At 41.6% G+C, this 11,203-nt stretch overlaps 1 pseudogene; it reads right to left on the bottom strand.

Moving 5' to 3' along the window:
- Window positions 1–397: 397 nt before the first annotated feature.
- LOC116889624 lies at window positions 398–5,644 on the bottom strand (annotated as a pseudogene).
- Between the last annotated feature and the right edge of the window lie 5,559 nt (window positions 5,645–11,203).

Below are 11,203 nucleotides of genomic sequence, written 5' to 3'. Positions count from 1 at the left end.
TGTCTTCGGATACAAAGTAAAAGTTAAAAGTAACACCGTACCCATACACGTTGAATCCTTGTAATTTCCCAACATTCTCCCTGCTTTAATCAATATACAAGCTCTTTCACAAAAATAATGCAAAAATGTCGAAACCAATCTACTATAACCTAGAAATTTGATCCATTTTTCTCCTAGCATCCAAAGTCGAGATAAAAAAGCAAGCCTTAACTACTTCCTGGTTCTAACCATATTATGTCTATGATTTTCATATTCTAGAAATAGACCAACTTCCAGTCAGTGTATCCATTAATTTGTAGTCCAGCAATGACTAGAGGTGAGGCAAATCTGTGCCTTTTATGTCAAGCTACTTGAGGACAGCAGCCACCTCCTGAACCAGCCCACAGTACTTACAGTTCTAGCTTTTCAGAACAGGTCCAGATAGGAGAGCATTACTTCTTTTCTTCCCTCCTTGATGCCACACTCCTTTTTTCTTGCTGCCTAAGGCAGACAGCCTGAAAAGCTTCTTGCCTCCCAAGCCTCCTTTCTTTTTCTCTCCACTACACGGCAGTCCACCCTTTCTCTTGTCCAAAGTTCCTTGCCAGCTGAGCACCATTTCTCTTCCCCTTCTTTCTCATTTTCCTCCTCTTGGCAGTCTCTTCTTGGTCCTCTTCCCTCATCTGCTTCTTGATGGCCCTTGTCACATTGAGCTAAGGTTTCTTTTTTGTTCATGACTCAAAATAGCTCAATTGTTTCCATTTCTGGACTATGAAGTCCCAAACGAGGGTTGAGCCTGAGTCCCGAGCACTTGTCCTTGGAGAGGTGCTCCTGGAAGTGGCCAATTGAAGTTCTGGAGACCTTGGACACTGGTATGGTGCAGCCCACCTCCTCCTTACTCTGGTGTCCTATAGGATATAGGTCAGCTAACTTGTGCGTAAGTGCCAGGTTCCAGAGATGGTTCAGCTATTTCTTGACCATACATTCTTTCTTGGCCTGAATTCCCTTAGAGAACTGGTCTTCCATGGGATCGGCGCTCGCAGTCATCTCAATTAGCCACTCCTTCATGCCATTCCAGGAGTGCTTTTAGCCAAAAGGGCAACATGGCTGGCCATTCGGCTTGTCCCACACCAGGTTGGACCTCTTCTTAGGATGGATGCCTTTACGGCACTTGAAATACTGCCAGCAGGTGAGCAGTCTTGGCCAGGCATTGGCTTCTTCAGGGGCAGGCCTGTGGCAGGCCCATGTAAGCTCACTACCACTGCTTTCTCCACATGCTTGTTTCAGCAGCTGGCACAGATAATTGAAGAGAAGGTGGATGTTTTCCAATGCCAGGGCTAGCAGCTCAGCATGATGCAAGAGTCTAGCATGGCACAGCATAATCAAGGGGTGTAGGGTGCCCTCCAATGGTGAACAACGGTACGGCGCATGCGCAGGTTTTGCACCTGGTGTCAGTTGGCCAGTAATATGCTAATGAGGGGCGGTACCATGCTAGTGAGGTGATTCATTCTCTGCCAATCCCTGGAGGACAAGTAGTGGGGTGATAGTGGGATGACAGTGGGGTGATAGTGTGACCCTTGCCCCGCCAATCCCTGAAGGATTATTAGCATACTGTTGTGTATATAAGGCAAGCGCTTTTGCTGCTGGAGGTCCCCGTATCAGCAATGAAAAGGGTCCTGCAGTAAGGCTGTTGACAAGGATCTGACGGTGTTGCGTCTTCCTTGCCGGATGAGGAGGGCACGACAATTGGTGGCCCATACGGTGACCTGAGAACATTCTCGTGGATCCAGAAGTCTTCAGCTTTAGGATGGCGACATCGGAAAATTCCAGGGTAAGGGAAGATAAGGTTCTCTGGAGGTAAGCAGAGACGATGAATAAAGTTCTTTGGAGGTAAGCAGAGAAGTTGAAAGCCTTGGTATAGAGGCTGAGAGGTTCATGAATTTGAAAGCCTTTGTATAGAGGCCGAGAGGTTTGTGAAGTTGAAAGCCTTGGTACACAGGTGGAAAGGTTTGGGAACTACGACAATGTTGTTTCCCATTGATCCTTTGTGTGTAGGGCTTGTAATTTTGTTTCCTTTTTTCTTTGTGTGGGATAGAGAAGCCACAAGAGGGCAAGCTTAAGCCAGAACCAAAACCTCTTTGGCGAATGGTCCCTACCTGCTTAGAGGATAAACGATGTGAGGAAGCCATTAGAGCCATTAGGACAGGTCAGAGGGTCCTTGCAGAACAAAAGAAAGTATGTCAGAGGGAGAAAAGGTCTCGAAAGAAAAAAAGAAAAGAAAAGGAGATAAAAGGAACAGAGAGAAGGCAGAGATAAAAAAAAAAAAAGAGGATAATCAGGACCAGGAAACAAATAAGATATATTCTTCTTTAAAAACCTTGACTTTGGAATGTCAGATGATTCAAAGTTTAGTGAGGATGATGAGGCTAATCTGGAGAAAGAGGCTGTTCAGTGTGAGAGGGAGATATTAGGCAAGAAAGCAATTATACCAACAGCACCTCCGTATAACCCTCAATATAAAAGCATGGTGAAGCCAGCAGGGGCTACTTCCTTTTGCCCAGAGGTGTGGAAAGAGATGGTATTAAGTTTTCCAGTGTTTCTGGATGCTAACGGGCATCGATATCATGAACCCGTTGACTTTAAGACTATGAAGCAATTGGCAGAATCAGTCAGAACCTCTGGGGTCAGTGCAGCTTTTATTATGGCTCAAGTTGAGGCTGTTGCTAGGTATTGCCTCACCCCTGGGGTTTGGGGAAGTCTGGCTAAAGCCTGCCTCTACTCAGGTCAATATTTAGATTGGAAATCTTATCTTTTTGAATATGATAATACTCAGGCCGCCATTAATCTGGCCTCAGACTCTCAGAGTCATTGGGATGTTGACATGCTATTGGGTCTACGGAGATTTGCTGTGGACCAGACTGGTATCCAGAACAAGTTTATATCCAAATTAATGAAATGGCCATCAAGGCATGGAAAGCACTGCCTAATAGGGGCACAGTCTCCGGGACCTTACCAAGGTTCTGCATGGGCCCAAAGAGCCGTTTTCAGACTTTGTGGTCCGCATGGTAGAGGCTGCTACCAAGATCTTTGGAGACCCTGATACAGCCATGCCTCTCATAAAACAGCTAGTGTATGAACAGTGTACAAAAGAATGTAGGACTTCGATAACACCATACAAACACAAAGGTTTGGAAGTTTGAATGAAAGTCTGCTGGGAACAGGGAGGACCATTGACTAATGCTGGCCTAACAGCAGCTGAAGTGCAGTTAGGGAAAAATACCACCAAGGATACCTGTTTCAAATGTGGCGGTAAAGGGCATTATCGAAGACAGTGTCCAGAAAGTAATAAGGGGAGAATTAGTGATAGATCTAAGCAGCCTGGACTATGTCCACGATGAAAAAAGGGAAGCCACTGGGCAAGTGAATGTAGGTCTATCAAGGACTTGGATGGCTGACCCCTAGCTATAGGATATGGTGGTGCATGGCCAAAAAACAGACAAAGGGGCCCACGTCCCCAGGGCCCTCAAATATATGGGGCTCTGCAGAGCGACAGACAGGGACAGGACAATCAGAGGCCTTGGCCTTTCCTTCGCCATCTGAAGGACCGAGGAGAGCCATTAAAGGCTCCACAAGACTGGCCCTTCACTCCACCACCAGACTCGTACTAACCTCCCAAATGGGAGTGCAGCCTGTAGATAGACTTTAGAGGACCCCTCCCTAAAGATACAGTTGGGCTATTGAGATGCTCCTCCTATGCCCTGAAAGGTTTACAGATTGTGCCCAGAGTAATTGATCCTGATTATTTAGGTACAGTGAAAGTGCTGGTAGCCTCCCCCCAGAGAGTCACTGCCATTGCCCCTGGAGACAGAATCGCTCAAGTGCTGTTTCTGCCTAGCTTGAATAAGCGCTTTCCTGCTGAAAATAGGAATAGAAAGGATAGGGGCTTGGGATCTACAGGTTCCCGATCTGCCTTTATCTCATTGGAACTGGGTGATCGTCCAATGTTAGTATTGACTATGGAGGGACATTCGTTTCTTGGCCTGTTGGACACTGGAGTGGATCGTAGTATTATCTCTGCTCATGACTGGCCACCTAGATGGCCTATGCAAACATCATCTCAGGCCCTACGTGGTTTAGGGTATGAAATGGCTCCTTTAATGAGCTCCAAAGAATTGACATGGAAGGATGGAGAAAGGAAATTAGGAAAGATTACTCCCTATGTTATAGACATTCCAGTGACACTGTGGGGCAGAGATGTTTTGATAGAGCTAGACATGAGACTGACAAATGATTACTCCCACAAGTCCAGGATATGATGGCAAAAATGGGCTACATGCCTAGAAAGGGTCTGGGAAAGAACTTATAAGGACGAGTTGACCCAGTACTGTCGAAACAAAAACAAGACAGGACGGGTCTGGTTTTTTCCTAGGGGCCATTCAGGGGGGAATACCCATTATGTGGAAAACGGAGGAGCCTTTATGGGTTCCTCAATGGCCTCTACCCTCTGAAAAATTAATTGCTGCTGCCGAATTAGTATTCGAACAGTTACAGTTAGGACATATTCAACCATCCAGATCACCTTGGAATACGCTCATATTTGTTATTAAGAAAAAGTCAGGAAAATGGCGATTATTGCATGATTTAAGAGCTATTAATTCTCAAATACAAATAATGGGTCCTATACAGAGAGGTTTACCATTACTCTCCAGCATTCCTGCTGATTGGCCTATTATTATTATTGATATTAAAGATTGTTTTTTTTTCCATCCCTCTCGCCCCACAAGATATCGTGTGATTTGCATTTACTTTGCCCTCTATGAATAATGAAGAGGCTGATAACTGCTATCAGTGGGCGGTCTTGCCTCAAGGTATGGCTAATAGCCCTACTATGTGTCAGCTTTATGTAGGACAAGCCCTACAGCCTGTACGTGACCAATTCCTAAAATTAAGAATGATTCATTTTATGGATGATATGTTGCTTTCCGCTAAAGATTGTGGCACCCTAGAAGCGGCCTATGCAAAAGTGGTTAAGGTGCTTGAAAAAATCAATTGTTCATAGCACCTGAAAAGGTTCAAATGGGCCAAATGGGGAATATTTAGGAACTAAAATCACTCCTCATAGTATTTCCCCTCAGAAAATTGAATTACGAAAAGATCATTTAAAAATATTAAATGACTTTCAAAAATTACTAGGAAACATAAATTGGATTCGACCCTATATTAAAATGCACAACGTAGATTTACAGCCACTCCATGAGATCCTGAAAGGGGTTTCTCAGCTTACTTCACTCCATGCTTTAACAAAGGAAGCACGATTATCCTTGAGGAAAGGAGAAAAAGACTAGAAAAGGCAATGCTAAGAAGGTACAAGGAAAAGGGGGATCTCCTTTTGTGTATACTGAGAACCTTTCATCAACCTACAGGAGTGCTATAGCAACAGGGACGGCTTCTTTGGATTTATCCCCATATTTCTCCTAATAAGACCCTTGAATATTACCCTTCTGCTGTTGCACACCTTTCTGTCTTAGGCGTTAAATATTGTATTCAGCATTTTGGTATTTTACCTAGAAACCAGAGGGTTGAGCTCCAGGTCTACCTCCTTGTGTATCATGATGCACTGCAGCTTCTCAGATTCCTCCCACTCTGCCTTGGCCAGCAGCTTCTCCATACTCTGCCCCTCCTAGGCTCTTGCTTGAGGCTTGGTTCCCTCACGTTTGGGGACAAGAAATTTTAAGAGTGGACAAAAAGTTTACAATTTCATGTTGGCCCTATACCTGAGAACTAATATTGACAGGGCAAGGGACTTTTCATTGTACAAAATGGGACTTTAAGACAGAGATATCGGGGTTGGGGATTTGGCTCAGTGGTAGAGCGCTTGCCTAGGAAGCGCAAGGTCCTGGGTTCTGTCCCCAGCTCCGAAAAAAAAAAAGACAGAGATATCATGGAAACACATAGGTGAATATATTGAAACCATGCCCCCTTTTAAGGAATACTCAGTGAAACAATATATTCCACCTTGCATTCCTTTAAAGGAGTAGGAAAAAATTTTGGCCTCTGAGAAACAGTAAAACCTGCAGGAATTAGACTGAATGTCAAATGAATGACAGTATGGGTTAATACATTTTGGGGAGTAGAAGCTCCCTCATCCAAGAACTTTAGACTTTTGGATGTTAACAAAAATCTTATACCAATATCAAGGCTTTAACCAGCTCTCCCTATCCTCAGCAATGGAGTTGTAATGAAGTAGTGAGAACTCTGAAGTTCTGGAAGGAGAATGTGCAAATGGGTGTTCCCTGGCTCAAAAGTGTGTCTCTGGAAAAGGCATTCCAGAAACTGGTCAGTCTGGGTACAGGTAGTTAGCAAGTAAGCTCTGGCATGTCTCAGTGACATCATCAGTAGTGCCTTCCCTGGAAAATCTCTTGTATCCAGGAGAACCCTACAATCTTCTGTGATGTCACCATGGTTGTGTTAACACCAACGGACTGTGTGCTATCCCTTCAGAGTGTAATGGGTTTAGAAGCAGGAATGTTCTCCAAGCTGCTCAGTCTACTTCAGAGGGTGAATCGGAATCGTATACATGCAGAGGCCAGACCAGTGCAGAATGAGGCCAGCCACCTATAATGTTGGAGAAAAAGATGAATGGAATGTTTCTGGGGAAGGCCTAGGGAGTACTGAGCAGGGGAAGAGAAGCTTCCTGGAGGAGGTTGCATTGAGCTTGTCCTTCCCGGAGTAGGTCTTATGATTTGGAGACTCAGTCTTCGTAAATGGTTGACCCAGACTCAACCATTTCTGATTATTAGTTTTACAGAGCATCAACAATAGATACATGTCAAGTGACTTTCCTTGGAGCTCTTTATTGTTATAGGAAGTGTCAAAGAATACCAGAAGAATGACAAAGTGTCTTTGTCAGGATAGGCTGTTGAAGCACTTCATTCTCAGCAGAGTTCTGTAGCTTACATGGGTAACTGATGCCAAGAGAAATATTCTCCTAGTAATATATCAAGGTCTCAGTTACTTTTACTTGAACACACATGATTAGGGATTCAAGAAGTTAAGCAGTTTAAACTCAAGGACTTAACTGTCTCACATAAGACATTAGCTGAGAATGTCCTCAAATTCTTCTGGTTTGGGCCAGCTTTTGCATTTCATTGCCAGAGGAATGGAACTTAGAATTGTGTTATATATCTATAATGGTGGGGAACAGCGGCATGCTGAGTTGAGCTTAAAGATAACTTAAAGGCAGAGAAGCTACACCACACAGAAAGCAAGAATATAATTTCCTTACAAAAAAAAGAAAAAAGAAAAAACCAAAAAACCAAAAGGGACTAAGAATACTTCAACCTCAAACAATAAAAATAACAGGGTAGAACAATGATGATTCCTTAATATCTCTCAACATCAATGGACTCAATTCCCCAATAAAATGATATATAGTAACAGCCTGGATATGTAAAGAGGAATGAACATTTTGTTGCATGCAGGAAACATACCTCAGAGACAAATAGACAATACCTAAGAGTAAATAGCTGAAAAACAATTTTCCATGTAAATACCCACAGAAACAAGCTGGAGTTGCCATTCTAATATAAAAGAAAATTGACTTACAACCTAAATTCATTAAAAAAGATAAAGAGGGACACTTCATATTCATCAAAGGAAAAATCCTATAAGATAAACTCTCAATCCTAAATACCTATGCTCCAAACAGAAGGACATCTACATTATTAAAAAAAAAAAAACTCACATGGCAATAGTAGGAAATTTCAACACCCCATTCTGATCAATAGACAGATCATGGAAACAGAAATTAGACAGAGACATAGCAAAATTAACAGAAGTTATGAACCAAATGTATTTGACATATTTTTAGAACATTCCATCTTAAATCAAAACCTCATGGACCCTTCTACAAATCTGACCATATAATCGGTCACAAAACAGGCCTCCACAGATATAGGAAAATAGAAATAATCCCATACATCACATTAGAACACCATGCACTAAGACTGGTCTTCAATAACAACAATAATGACAGAAAGCCCACATATACATGGAAGTTGATCACTGCTGTCCAAAATGACAATTTAGTGAAGGAAGAAATAAAGAGAGAATTTAAATTTTTCAGAATTTAATGAAAATGAAGATACAACATTCACAAACTTATGGGACAGAATGAAAGTGGTACTAAAAGGAAAACTCATGGCTCCGAGTACTGGCAAAAAGAAACAAGAGAAAGCATATGTCAGAAGTCGGACAGCACACCTAAAAGCTCTAAAATGTAAAGGAATTCATAAACCCACGAGGAATGGAAAGAAGGAAGTAATCAAACTCAGGGCTGAAATCAACCAAGTAGTAATGAAAAGGACTATACAAAGAATCAACAAATCCAGGAGCTGGTTCTTAGAAATAATCCACAATATAGATAACACTTAGCTAGACTAACCAGAGGACACAGAGAGTGTGTCCAAATTAACAAAATCAGAAGTGAAAAGGCAAACATAACAACAGAAACTGAAGAATTAAAAAAAAAATCATCAAATTCTAGTACAAGAACCTCTATTCTACAAAACTGCAAAATCTGAATGAAATGGTTAATATTCTAAAGAGATAACAGGTACCAAAGTTAAATCAGGAACAAATAAACCACCTAAACAACCCTATAGCTCCTAAAGATATAAAAGCAGTTGTAAAAGTCTTTCAACCAAAAAGAGCCCTGGTTCAGATGGGTTCAGTGCAGAATTCTACCAGACCATTATAGAAGACCTCATACCAATACTTTCCAAACTATTCCTCAAAATTGAAACAGACGGCATGCTATTGAATTCCTTCTTTGAAGCTACAATTACTCTTATACCTAAACCACACAAAGACCCAACAAAGAAAGAGAACCTCAGACCAATTTCCCTTATGAATATTGACCCAAATATACTCAATAAATTTCGTCCAAATCAAATCCAAGAATACATCAAAATGATCATCCATCATGGTCAAGTAGGCTTCATGTAAGTGATGCAGGGATGGTTTAATATATGAAAATTCATCAATGCAATCAACTATATGAACAAACTCAAAGATAAAAACCACATGATCATTTCTTTAGATACTGTGAAAGCATTAAAGAAATATTCAACATCCTTAGTCATCAGGAAAATGCAAATCAAAACAACCCTGAAAATCCACCTCACACCAGTCAGAATGGCTAAGATAAAAAACTCAGGGGATAGTAGATTCTGGTAAAGATGCGGAGGAAGAGGAACACTCCTTCTTTTTTGGTGGGATTGTAAACAGGTACAACCAATCTGGAAGTCAGTCTGGAGGTTCATCAGAAAATTGGACTATCCACTACCTGAGGACCCAACTATACCTACCTTGGTCATATATCCAAAACATGCTCTAACATACAACAAAGACACATGCTCCACTATGCTTATAGCAGCCTAATTTATAATAGCCAGAAGTTGGAACAAACCCAGATGCCCTTCAACAGAGGAATGGATACAAAAAATATGGTACACAATTGAGTATTACTTAGCTATCAAAAACAGTGACTTAATGAAATTCAGATTCAAACAGGATGAATGAAAAATATCATCCTAAGTGAGGTAACTCAATCCCAGAAAAAACAAACTTTGATATGTGGATATTAGCCCAAACCTTGAATTATCCAAGATGCAATCCACCGACCAAAACAAGGTCAAGAAGAAGCATGACGAAAATGTGGATGCTCCCACTTATTCTTAAAAGGGGAAAAATAATCGTAGCGGGGATATGGATGCAAAATGTAGAGCAGTGACACAAGGAATGGCCATTCAGATTTTGGCCCACATGTGGCCCACATATATAGAGTCACCCAAACTACATAAGATTGATGAGGTTAAAAAATGCATGCTGAAAGAGATGGGGTATAGATCTCTCCTGTGAGACACATCCAGAACATGTCAAATACAGAGGTCAATGCTCACAGAAAACCACTGAACTTAGAAAAGGACACCCTTTGGGGTAATTAGAGGAAGTATTGAAGAAGTTGAAGGAGCTTGCCACCCCAAAAAACAACAATCCAACCAACCAGATCTTAAAGGGACTTAACCACTACTGAAAGCCTATACATGGACTAACCCAGGGTTCAAACTCCGCAGGTAGAGAAGAAAAGGCTTGTTGGGGCACCAGTGGAAGGGGGAGTCCTTGGTACCTCCAACATTGAACCCTAAGTGCAGGGGAGTAGATGGGTAGCAGCAAGGTGGATGTATGGGGGAAATAACAATATGGGGCAGGGGGAGGAGAGACGATGGACAGGAAACTGGGAAGGGGAATAATATTTGAAATGTAAGTAAAGAAATACATTTAATAAAAAATTTACAAAAAGACAATTAGGCACATGTCAAGTTCTTTGTTGACTTTGTTGAGATATCTGTTAAGCCAATATTACCTCACATCATAATCAGCTACAACTCCATGGTGTCCTAATAGTCAAAATCATTTTCTTGATTGCACCTTAAACATAGAATGTGAAGTTCAGATAGGACTGACATAGGTTCACAGGCTATTTTGATTCCTACAGAAGTAAATCATAGCCTGTGGCCTGAATCAGTCTGGGAATAAGAGTAGTTGTGTGTGAGTTCTCTTGTGGGTTTTAAGAAGTCTGGACAGGTGTTGACCTGTGGGAATATCTAGGTGCTGTGTTTTTGACCAATCATTGCTGTAATTGACCTGGAGGTATTTTGGATTCAATAGGTCATATGAAAAACTGGAGGGGCCTAATCTCACTTACTACCAAACATTGTGTGACTACATTGGCAATAGGATATCATTGGTTTTCTCTGACTTTGCTCATTGTACGCTGAGACAATGCAACATCATTGTATTTATTTGACATTCTAATTGTGTGTGTGCATGTGTGTGTGTTTGTGTGTGTGTGTTTGTGTGTGTGTGTTTGTGTGTGTGTGTGTGTGTGTGCGCGTGCGTGTGTATGTGTGTGTTTGCGCATGTGAGTGGGTTTTTGGTTAGCCTTTAAGATAGGGGGATTCTAGGTCCTTGATTTTGCCTTAGAATTACCCTGTCTCAATTTGAATGGTATGATAGTGATGAAGCTGAGAGCCTTACTTGGAGCAGTACAACGTTTTACCTTTGTTCACCTTGGAAAAGCATGGGAACCTCCTGGTGCGTGCTATAAATTCTTTTCCCTATAAATACTGTTTATATTTCTTTGGGTTTCCATATAGCAATAGAT

The sequence above is a fragment of the Rattus rattus genome, chromosome Y (genome assembly GCF_011064425.1).
Source record: "Rattus rattus isolate New Zealand chromosome Y, Rrattus_CSIRO_v1, whole genome shotgun sequence".
NCBI lineage: Eukaryota > Metazoa > Chordata > Mammalia > Rodentia > Muridae > Rattus > Rattus rattus.
The sequence above is the reverse complement of the archived record's forward strand: the minus strand, read 5'-3'. Positions and strand labels throughout refer to the sequence as shown.